Source organism: Bubalus kerabau, chromosome 18 (genome assembly GCF_029407905.1).
Source record: "Bubalus kerabau isolate K-KA32 ecotype Philippines breed swamp buffalo chromosome 18, PCC_UOA_SB_1v2, whole genome shotgun sequence".
Classification (NCBI taxonomy): domain Eukaryota; kingdom Metazoa; phylum Chordata; class Mammalia; order Artiodactyla; family Bovidae; genus Bubalus; species Bubalus kerabau.
This window is the reverse complement of record NC_073641.1, coordinates 19,506,399-19,516,383: the sequence shown is the minus strand read 5'-3', so window position 1 is coordinate 19,516,383 and position 9,985 is coordinate 19,506,399. Positions and strand designations below refer to the sequence as shown.

At 40.8% G+C, this 9,985-nt stretch overlaps 1 non-coding gene across 1 annotated transcript; it reads right to left on the bottom strand.

Moving 5' to 3' along the window:
* Positions 1-7,612: 7,612 nt before the first annotated feature.
* On the bottom strand, positions 7,613-7,684 carry TRNAW-CCA (transfer RNA tryptophan (anticodon CCA)). The gene has a single exon. It is a non-coding gene; the product is annotated as a tRNA-Trp (tRNA).
* Positions 7,685-9,985: the final 2,301 nt, after the last annotated feature.

Below are 9,985 nucleotides of genomic sequence, written 5' to 3'. Positions count from 1 at the left end.
TTAGGAGCCCAAGTCCAGGTGAGGGAGACAGTTGAGAGGGAGGGCAAGACAGGCAGGTCAAGGACTCCAAACACCAAATTTACGAGTGAAAAGCTACCTTGGAAACGGACACTCCAGCCCCAGTTGGCTCCATGTAGCTCAGAGATAAACCACCCAGTTGAGCCCTTCCTGGACTATTGAGACACAAAACGTGTGAGCAAACGAAAATGCTTGTTTTACACTACTAAGTTTTGAGGTAGTGTGTTACACACCAGTGATTAACCAGAATATTATTCCAAGTCATCTGAAGGCTTCTCCAGCCTGCTTGCCTTTCCTTATGTCATTCTCTACCCAAGGACGCCCTCTTCCTCCTCCTGTACCTCCATTATCTTTCAGTTACCAGAACAAGCATCTCTCTTCCGAGAAGCCTTCTCTGATTGCTCATCTCTTCTGTAACACATTTGCCAAAGCCTCTCTCAGAATTGTTTGCTGGTTCAGTCCTGTGTACTTCTTCAATGTATTTTTACTGTCATGTCCTAAGTCCCCAAGGACAGAGCCCATTCCTTGTTCCATTTTTTGATTCTTCTGCCCCTTGACAGAGTCCTAGACAGAATTTAACATATGCTTTGAGGATAAATAGCCCTAATCACATTAAATGAAATTTATATTGGTACTAATCAAGGGCTTGTCTTCGATTACACATTCCTGATTAAGTATTTACATTCAGAGATACTTCTTACTTTTCATCCTCAGATTGTATGTAGACTTCAATCTTTTAGGCTGGTTGGAAGAAAACTCCAAGGTGTGCAGATAGAAATCCCATGTAACATAGGCAATAGGCAGAAGCAAGTGGCATCCTCCAAGTTTGTTTGCTTGTCAACACATGCCTGTATCATTTATGGGGGAGGGGTCAGAGTCAAACTTTGTGTCTATAATCCTCTTATAGCCAGGGGGAGTATCTTTTAACACATCACCTTTCTAAAACCCATTTTTGGGGACTTTTCCCAACCCACCAAATGAACTTTCCCGTGTTCACGGGACATTTTTTTTTTTTTTTCATTTCCATATACCCTTTAGTTTCCCTTTCACATGAAGCATTCTTTGCTATGTTCAGAAAACTCATTAGGGCCCAAACTCTTCAATTAGAAAGGGTAAACACACATTACTCTGAGTTTTCCTCCCTTGCAGTAGATATAGACAGAATTCAAGCAAAATGTTGGCCTAATATCCAAGGATTTGGCCACTGAAGTTTACTTCTCTTCAATCAAATTCAGGTCACGGCTTCCTGTAGTTTCCTATATAACTAATTAAGCCCTTATCTTCAATTTCCAAAGGATCACTGTTTCCTTTTAGCTTATATCCATTTCCTCATTAATTCATGGTGTGTACTTATCTATTATTATATGTGCACCAATCAGTTTTGGAATCATCTGCTGTTAGATTTCCCCACTTTTTGTTAATCTAACAATCACAGTATCAGAAACATGGTAACAGGCGAACCAAACTGAGAGGCAGAATTCTTTTTTTTTAATGCTGCAAAAGAAAAATAAAGGGCACATTTAAGATGTTCTGATTCTTAAACTTGTTTTTTTCCTTAAAAAAAAAAAAAAAAAGCTGAGAAGTTATTGGACTTCTCCCTAGAAATTGCAACCGTATACATTCTAACTTTTCCCAGCACTCAGGCTTACAGAATACAGGGAAACATTAGCCACATTCTATTCATGCTCATAGGTCGTGACTAAGATAAATAGATTCTGGAGAAACATTGATGTGGGTGTACTCCAAGTGGGAGGAATTTTATGTTCCAGTCTCCCTGATGAACACCTAGAATATTAGAGACTCTGGGAAGTTTGTGCCTGACTCCTTTTAAAGGAGAATGTGATTAAGGTCACAGTGTGATATGTCTCTGACACGCCACTGTCAAGGAACAGGGATCTGAACAGAAGAGAGCAAAACAAGCTGAAGTGAAAAGTTCAAATGCATGAGTGGTATTCTTACAAGTAAAAGGCAATTGAGGGTTATTAAAGAGTAGTTTTTATAAAGGAGGTGGCTAATCATCCACATTTCTAACAGGAATGAGCTGCAATTTCTGTTTCTTTCCTGCTTTCATTTATAACACCTAGCCTGCACACTGCTTATTTATACTTAATAACCAATCTGTTGAAAAGTATTTACCCTTCTTGATCAGAATGCCAAATTATAACATATATCTTCAGTTCATTAGCAACAAACTGAGGTGTCACCGTTGTGAGATTCTGGTCATTTGAGAGGAAAGGGGACCCTGAATTGTGATGGAGAAGATCCTTATTTTAATCACAAATGTGTATAAGAACCGAAAAGACAATATGAAAAGGCAGGTCAAGAAAGCTGCATGGGAACAAGTGTTTTTGATTAAAGTTTGTGTTGGCCCAGAAGTCCCCTTTAAGTTCCTTTTTATTGAATAATTTCCCTTTGATCCTTGAGTAACTAAAAGAAAACCCAGCACTTGACATTAACCTGGGACTCTGAGCCTTGCTGGATCCCAATGCCTGACCGCCATCAGGGGTCCACCAGACGAGAGCCTCGCCCAACACAGGTCAGCCCTCCATCTGTCTCTTATCTCAGCTCTTCCGTCCCCCTCTCCTGGGTTGGGGGTGGAGGACACTCAGCCGAAGCAGCCATTCTATGGATACTTATTTCATTGCTTGTCTTCAAAGAGGCTAGCCAGGAGACATTAATGACAACATAAGAAGGCATCGATCATCTCAAGAAATTGACCCTGGAAAAAGGGTAGAGATTACCAGACCCCGGGAATGTTGAGGATTTTGTCTCATTTTCTTTCCTTGTTTATTTGTTAAAAATGATGGGAAAATATTTTTTTTATTTTTATAACCAAATCATTGAGCAGCATTAAAATAGGAAAAAAAGGGAACAAAATTAAAAGGGAAAAAATGTGGAATTCTTAGAGTTCAAGGATGTGTCAAGAAAGCAAGGATTATTTAAACAACTTTGAACATGTTTTTAAAAACTGTATCATTGCAATTCACATGAATTCCCAGTTTCCGTATTTAAATGTCTGATCAGTCATTCAGTTCCAATGCAGACATGATGTTTGAAGGCCACTTTGTAATGATTTTACCCTGGTTCAGATTATTTGCAATCCAGGGGGAAAATGTGAAAGCAAATAGAAAACATATCTGAGCACAAATCAAAAGAATGATTACCACACTCTGCGCTCTGTACCCATTACTGGGTCCCCAAGGCTCTCGTTCTGTTTGCCTTGGCACTTTTTCTTTAGCTGCCTTTGGTTGGACTGGATGGGAAAAACAACTGCCACCCACAAAACCCTCAGCAGAGAATGAGGGCAGTGGAAATGGGTAACCTGAAAAGATGTGACATCCTCCGAGGGCTTGGTGCTCCAGACTTCATGGTGGGGGGAGTCGCCTGGAGAGACCTCCCAGGGCTCTCAAGGAGGTCTTGGCTGAGTGCATGTCAAAAAGTGCCCCACCAGCTGGGGGACGGGTAACCCTGCTCTCACTTTAGTCTCTAGAAAGCTCCCACTCAGTGGGTAATGAAAAATGGCATTTGCACGGAGTGGTGAGAAAAACCATTGTTTCTATAACACATTAGGCTCAGCCCTGCTCAGGAGACAACACATCATGTCCCATAAAAAGAATTATCTATATAACTTACTGTGCATGGCAGAAAAGTTGCAATGTGTCTTTAAAAGAACTGTCTCCATACTGCAAGAAACACTGTTTCTCCTGATCCCCACTGACAGAATAGCCAGTGTTTATAAACAAATCCACTCAACCTCTTAACGATGACCTAGGATAAACATTTGACTTACACTGACTGACTTTCAAGGTCTCCTATGTTTAAGCATCAATTGTTCATTTCTGACTTTTGTATCCAGTCTGAAGGAAAGACAAATGATGCAAAGAATGCTTTACATTAGCAATGGAGGCAGAGGTTGTGCCTGTGTTTATCTGATCCCCCCCCCCCTTTTTTTTTGTATAACTAATGGTGAGATAACCAGCCTGGTGCACAATGACCATTCAGTCTGAGTCACCCACCTGCCTCATTTCCATGTTGACTTTAATTTTAAAGTGTATTAAAAGCACAGGCCCTTGAATTGCTAGGCTTCTTTGGTTCAGGCAGGTCTATAGGCAAAGGATGGGTTCCTCATTACGTGTCAGGATTCTTCTACATCAAGTCTGCAAGGGTATTGCCACTGGGGCATTCCTCTCTTATTACACTAGGAAAATTGGTACTCTATAAGGGTGTCGTGGATGCCCAGCTCAGATTGACTCTCCACTCTCAGCAGAGTTCTGGAAACTTGGACCAAATTCACCTAGCATCAGAAAAGGCTGTGGGGAGTTGTGTATGAGCCTGGAGAATAGGAAAGCCTGCTTTCCCTTTCAGTAAATTTGTAAGAAAAATCAAGTCATCTTAGGTACTATCAGTCTGGCCTGGAAGAAAACTTCATAAGACTAAACATTGACCTTCAGGACAACCTGTACCACATTTAAACATGATGCCCAAGACTGAATTCACTAAGGATCCCCTCTGGAACAAACCATTAATTCTTAAATAATAGGAATTGATCTCTGAAGGAAGAAATGCTTCTTATTTGTCTGGGCTCTATATACTCCTCTGTGTGCCAAACATCAAAGCTGCCTCAACTCCAGTTGCAGACGATCCCTATGGAACTCTTGGAGATGCAGTGATGGTAAAAGCTTGGTTGTGGAAGATAAACTCATGGCGATGGAGCAGTGGTGGTGATAGAAGATAGTAAGATGGCTCAATGTATCAGGTCCCAAGCCCTTTTCTGACCTGGTTCAAAGAATGTGGGGGAAATTTTTCAGTTCTGGATCATATAGAAAAAACATACTCCACCTGGTTGTACTGACTGGCTGAAACTATAAAAACAAGACAAAGTGGATGAGGGCTCTGAAACATAAAAATTAGCAAGTAATTTGGGGAAGAAGACCAGAATCTGGAGTACCATTGAACTGGTGGTGAATTTATCATTTTTTTTTCCCCTCCAATATCCTCCCATCTTGAACTCAACACAGCCTGAAAACATAGAAGTGGGCTCTAGGGAAAAGACTTGAAGAGCTCCAGGATAAGCTGGTTCAAGGAGTGAGAAAAGACACTGCAAACTCTCAGAGTATAAAAATTCATCATTGAATTTTTCTTTTCTCTGTTCCCTTACACCCCAGTCCCCAAGCAATCCCTTAATGGCAGCAATGGGAGCAAAGAAAGCAATATGGAACAGAAATCAATGAAATTGAAAACAGAAAACAATAGAGACTATAAAAGAAGCCAAAATTTGGATCTTTGCAAATATTATTAAAATGTATAGACTTCTAGCAAGATGGAGAGAGAGAGAAAGAGAGAGATTAAACAGAAAGAAAGAAAGACTGTGAAGAGGGGGTCAAATTACCGAACGTGAGAGAAGATACTGGTATAGACCAAAAGAAAAAAAAAAATCATCAGGGAATACTGCAAACAACTCTATGCACATACATTCAACAACTTAGAAAAACTGTGTTGTTTTCTTTGGAAAGCTCAAGCTACCAAAACTCACCACGTTGAAGCAGGTAACCTGAATAGCTTTATGACTATTAAAGAAACTGTATTTATAGTTTAAATCTCATGAAAAAGAAATCTCCAGGCTCAAATGATTTCACTACTCAATTCTCCCAAACATTTAAAGAAATTAGACCAATACTATGCAGTTTCATGGAGAAGGAAATGGAAACCGACTCTAGTACTCTTGCATGGAAAATCCCATGGACAGAGGAGCCTGGTAGGCTACAGTCCATGGGGTCGCAGTCTGGACACGACTGAGCAACTTCACTTCACTCACTTCATACTTTATCGCTGGAGAAGGAAATGGCAACCCACTCCAGTGTTCTTGCCTGGAGAATCCCATGGACAGAGGAGCCTGGCAGGCCATAGTCCGTGGGGTTACAGAGAGTCGGACACTGCAGTGACTGAGCGCATGAAATTTCTTCCTGAAGATGTTCATGTTCCATGAAGATGGAACACTTCCCAACTCATCTTATGAGGCCAGTATTGACCAATACCAGATCGATTCTATTATCTCATTGATTTCTGCTCTTATTTTTATTACTTCCATTTTCTTTGTTTGCCTTGGTTCATTTTGGTATGTTTTTCTAGATTTTTAAGGCAGAAACTTAGATTATTGATTTGAATACTTTCTATTTGCAGCATTAAATATTTTAAGTAACTACTTAATGCTATAAATTTCCTTCTAAACACTGCTTAATGTGCACCTCACAAAGATAACACACAAAAAAGCTATAGATCAATACCCTTCATGAACAGAGACACAAAAAACTCTTTAACAAGGTATTAGCAAGTCAAATCCAGCAATATATAAACATACTTTGCCAGGATCACATGTTATTCACTATATTAACAATCTAAAGAGACAAAATCACTTATTCTTTTCATTTGCTTTTCATTCTTTTCACATGCAAAAAAGCATGTGACAAAATTCAACATTCATTCATGATAAAAATTCTCAACAAATTGGAAATGAAAGGGGCTTCCTCAAACTAATACATGGCACCTATAAAAAGCCTGTGGCTAACCTCATACTAAATGGTGAAAGACGATGTGATTTACTCCTATGGGAACAAGGCAATAGTATCCACTCTCACCACTGCTCTTCAGTGCTGTACTGGGAGTTCTACCAAGTGCAGTAAGGCAAAAGAAAGAAATGAGTCACATACTTGGAAAAGAAGAAACCCTACTCACAGGTGACATATTTTTCTATGGTCCCCCTAGAACCAATTCAGTTTAGTCGCTCAGTCATGTCCGACTCTTTGTGACCCCATGAACCTCTGCTGCTGCTGCTGCTGCTAAGGCGCTTGAGTCGTGTCCAACTCTGTGCAACCCTATAGACGGCAGCCCACCAGGCTCCTCTGTCCCTGGGATTCTCCAGGCAAGAATACTGAAGCGGGTTGCCATTTCCTTCTCCACCATGAACCGCTAGATGAGTTTAATAAAGTTGCAAGATACAAGGCAAACACACAAAAATTAATAGTACTTTCATATACTAGTAATGAACAATAAGAAACCAAAAATTTAAAACAAAACCACAGTTTATCGTAGCTCTGAAAGCAGAGTATAGCTATAAATACAATGAAACATGAGCAGTATCTGTTTGTCTCAAACTTCAAAAGGATGAAGAAAGAAATTAACAAAGACTTAAAGATGGAGAGACATCCTGTTTGTAAGTTGAAAAATTCAATGTAGTGAAGAAGAGGTCACTTGATCTTAAGTTGATCTGTAGATTTAACACAGTAACAATCAAAATCTAAGCAGGTTTTTTTGTAGGTATAGACAAGCTGATTCTAAAATGTGTATGGAAAGGCAAAGGAATTAGAATCGTTAAAATAATTTTGAAACAGAAGAATGAGTTGGAGGAATCATACCACCCAAAATAAGACTTATAAAGCTAGAGTAACCTAGACAGTAAGTATGGTGAAAGTGAAGTCGCTCAGTCGTGTCCGACTCTTTGTGACCCCATGGACTTTGGCCTGCCAGGCTTCTCTCTCCATGGGATTCTCCAGGCAAGAATACTGGAGTAGGTTACCATTTCCTTCTCCAGGGGATCTTCCCTACCCAGGGATTGAACCTGGGTCTCCCACATTGGAGGCAGACGCTTTAACCTCTGAGCTACCAGGGAAGTACATATTGGCAAAGGACAGGCACATAGATAAAAGGAACAGAATTGAGTCCAGAAATTGACCCCCAAATATAGGGCCAACTGATTTTTGACAAAGGTGAAAAAATGACTCAATAGAAGAGGTATATTTTTCAACAAATAGTGTTAAAACAATTGAAAATCCATATGTATAAAACCAAATCATGACCTAAACCTCCTACCTCATATAAAGAAAGAAAAAAAGAAAAAAATGAAGTCACTCAGTCATGTGCGACTCTGCGACCTCGTGGACTGTAGCCTACCAGGCTCCTCTGTCCATGGGACTCTCTAGGCAAGAATACTGGAGTGGGTTGCCATTTCCTTCTCCAGGGGATCTTCCCAACCTAGGGATCGAACCCAGGTCTCCCACATTGCAGGCAGACGCTTTACCCTCTGAGCTACCAGGGAAATTAACTCAAATAGGAGAAAATCTTGGAGAAGGCAATGGCACCCTACTCCAGTACTCTTGCCTGGAAAATCCCATGGATGGAGGAGCCTGGTGAGCTGCAGTCCATGGGGTCGCTGAGTCGGACACGACTGAGCAACTTCACTTTCACTTTTCACTTTCACTCATTGGAGGAGGAAATGGCAACCCACTCCAGTGTTCTTGCCTGGAGAATCCCAGGGACGGGGGAGCCTGGTGGGCTGCCGTCTATGGGGTCACACAGAGTCGGACATGACTGAAGCGACTTAACAGCAGCAGCAGGAGGAGAAAATCTTAATGTACAGAGTTTTTTAAACATGAACAAAAGATTTACAAAAGAAAAAACTTGATAGATGTACTTTACCAAAGTTGAATTTTTTAAATTATTTTATTTTTGGCTGCACTGGGTCTTTGTGGCTGTGTGTGGGCTTTCTCTGGTTGCTGCAAGTGGGGGCTACTCTTAATTGTGGTGCATGGGCTTTCCATTGCAGTGGCTTCTCTTGCTGTGGAGCACTGTCAGTGCATGGACTCAGTAGTCATGGAACGCAGGCTCTAGGCACAGGCTCAGTAGTTGTGATGCATGGGTTTAGTTGCTTCTGTGGCGTGTGGAATCTTCCTGGACCAGGGATCAAACCCATGTCCCCTGTAATGGCAGGTAGGTTCTTATTCACTGTACCACCGTGGAAGTCCTCAAAGTTAAAAACTTTTGCTCTGTGAAAGACACTATTAGGGGGAAAAAAAAGATACTATTAGAATGAAAAGTCAGTACATGTTAGGGAAATATATTTACAAGTTAGGTGTCTGAACAAGGACTTGTATCCAGAATATATGAAGCTCTCTCCAAAGTCAACAGGAAGAAAACAAGCAACCAGTTAAAAAGTGGACAAAAGAATACCAAAGAGAACTAAAGGATGGCAGATAAGCACATAAACAGATGCTCAACATCATTAGTCATAAGGGAGATGCAGATTAAAACCAAAATTGTATACCGCTAAGAATCTATTTGGAGAAGGCAATGGCACCCCACTCCAGTACTCTTGCCTGGAAAATCCCATGGATGGGGGAGCCTGGTGGGCTGTGGTCCATGGGGTCGCTAAGAGTCGGACATGACTGAGTGACTTCACTTTCACTTTTCACTTTCATGCATTGGAGAAGGAAATGGCAACCCACTCCAGTGTTCTTGCCTGGAGAATCCCAGGGATGGAGGAGCCTGGTGGGCTGCCGTCTAGGGGGTTGCACAGAGTCGGACACGACTGAAGTGACTTAGCAGCAGCAGCAGCAAGAATCTATTAGAATGGCTAAAATATAAAAAAGCTCACAACACAAAGTGCTGGTGAAGAGGCAGGGTAAATGACAAACTCTAATAGGAATGCAGAATGGACCAACCACTCTGGAGCACAGTTTGGCAGATGCTTATAAAGTTGAACACATCCTTACTGTACCACCTAACAGTCCCATTCCTGGGTACTTACCCTAGAGAAGTGAAAACTTATCTTTTCACAAAAACTGATACCAGAATATCTGAAACAGCTTCTTTGATAATTTCCCATATTTGGAAATAATCCAAATGCCCTTCGATAGATAAATGAATAAACTGTGATGCTTCCATCCAATGGAATACCTATTCAGCGATAACAAGCACCAATTTGGATGAATCTCAAAGGCATCTGAAAGGCATGCTGAGTGAAAGAATCAAATCTCTAAAGATTATGTACTATATGATTTAATTTATATGACAGTGTCAAAAGAACAAAGCTATAGCACAGAGCTAAGGAATATCTCAAGGGAATTTTCTGGGTAATGGAATTGTTCTGTATCCTGATTTTGGTGGTGGTTATATGTGGCTATACAAGTGCTAA